Raw genomic sequence first — 2,421 nt, 5'->3', positions numbered from 1 at the left:
CATTCAAAGCAGAATATGGAAGATTTGCCGACTTTGAGACTCAGAAATTCCCCCAGAAGAAGCAGAGAGAGAGAGTTTTCATATTCAGGCTGAGAAACCGGTTGTTGTTAAAAAAAAAAAAATCATTGTTTTGCTTGATTTGCTAAATTCTATGACGGCTAAGGAACTCTTTTGTAGGGCTTCACGTCAACAAAAAGCGTACAAAAATGTCGGAAAAAGCAGCAAATTTACAAAAAGGTGACAAATGTCTGAGAAAGCCACAAAAATGAGGAAAAAAAGCTACCAAAATGTTTTTTAAAAAAAGTGACAAAAAATCACATAAATAACCTCTACATGTCTGGCCCTGGGTGTGATTCTCTTTTTCCAGTGTGGCCCCTAGTGAACATGAGTTTGACACCCCTGATGTAGGACATCTGTTGGTGGAAAGCGCCGAGGATTGGGATAATGTCGTTGGAACATTTGCGTATTCTCTGCCTTGAGCTGAACGATCGTCTTGTAGGTGGGCAAGTTCTGGAGGGGCTGCTCATCGCTGATGCCAAGGGATGAGACCGCAGCCACTCTGGAGATGCATTGCATCATCTGGCTTGAAATGTGCATGGTGGATGTGCTTCATCCAACAGACATGGTGGTACATTATGTCATTTGCAAAAGGATCGGACAGTGCTGACGTTGACTCAATGAGCCTTGTGAGACGGTCCCTCAACTCTTCATCTTCTATAAGGGCCGCATGGCGCTTGAAGGCGCACCATGCTGTGTGTTGATTCTGAACAGCTTGCTTTGCACTCTATTTGGGTGCCTCGTGTCCTCACCTTGCATGCACCACACCTGGAGAGGCCCATCCACAGATGAACGCAGCCTGCTCTTTGGTGATGGTCCCTCTGACTCTTTGTCACACAGAGCCTTCTGAGCTGGCATTTCAGAACTTGAACACTGAGCAAAGCCACTTTCTTTCTTTGTGCGCCGTCTGGCTTTTTCAAGCTTGTCTAAAGATGAGATGGCGATATAACATGACTGATGTACGAAGTGGTGGTGTAAACATGACCAATTTGTCAAGCCCGGACCAGTTTTTGGCATTGGATTGTATACTGACCCATTTTCCTTAGTTGACTAAGACTCACAACTGACTCACAAGGCTTGCCACATTTCAGCACACATTCATAGGACATTGTGCCTTGTTTTTCATGCTACATTCACATAAACCTAAAAAAAGAGAAGAAAATAAACTAGTGTAGAGTACCAATAGAAGCTAGTCATCAGCTATCTAGCTAGGGTAGGCCTATTGGAGCTGAATCATGTAAGTAGCTAACAGTTTGAGGCCCAAAGAGGTCAAATTATCTAATATTTCACAAAAAAGCAAAGATTAGGCATCCCATTTATCATCGCACAGCCGCTCAGTTATCTTGTTACCTTTTGAAGGGGCCTCACCCCTAGGTTGGGAAACAATGGACAAAATTTCCAAAATCTTAGTAAGTAGTTAAAACTAACTCCAGCTACAACAGTAAAATGCTGCTCATTCATTAATGCATCAGTGTTAAATATCTAATGTCATGAATAATAATACTATTACTGAAGGACTACTTTCCGCACATTTTTTCTGATAATACTTCTTCCACCCCTGCGTCTACACCAATAAAGTATTGAAAGAGAATCATGTAAGTAGTTAGGTAGGTAGCTAGCTAGCTAACTTAGCTAGCTAACACTAATTATCAATGATAACTTCTGCACATAAAGTTATCTCTTTGCTGTCATACATTCATAATGACAATATTCTCTTTGGACTAGTGAATAATGTTGAGTATAACTTACCTCAAACAAAGTGTCTCAATGCAGCAAGGAATTTTCTAGTGACATGAAACCGTGGAAACGTAAACACTGGATGTGGGGCTGACTGATTGGGAGTGGGGTATGTTGACTTACTGCAGAAGACAACTTGAGAGATATCTTATGGCATTGAGAAATGTTTAAAAAAATTGACATTTAAAGAGCCAAAAATTGGCAGCCATCTTGAATTTGAAGGTTAAAAATGGGTCAAATCAATAAATCTACATCATGTATACATCAGAAACCATGTATTATGCAGCACTGTGGGCAACACCATTAAAAAGTTCATGTCCTGCTCAAGGGGGTTTTACCTTATGATTTATCAATCAATCAATCAATCAATCAGCAGTTAGTCACAGCCCTAGGTGAAAGTATCCAGTATTTGGCAAGACAAAAAAGACAAAAGAAATAAGAAAGAAAATACAATTTTGAGACCCCTCTCTTTCTAGGCTGGATTATGAACCACAACTGCCCCAGGGTCTTAAGAATTGTAACTTGGTCTAGGAATATGGCGATCTGCACCACTGAAGCAGAATATCAAATGACATGGTATGATCCTGTAGAAGGGTCCGGTCCAGTCTTACAATGGCAACACATAAT

Source organism: Perca fluviatilis, chromosome 2 (assembly GCF_010015445.1).
Source record: "Perca fluviatilis chromosome 2, GENO_Pfluv_1.0, whole genome shotgun sequence".
Taxonomy (NCBI): domain Eukaryota; kingdom Metazoa; phylum Chordata; class Actinopteri; order Perciformes; family Percidae; genus Perca; species Perca fluviatilis.
This window is presented reverse-complemented; position numbering follows the sequence as displayed.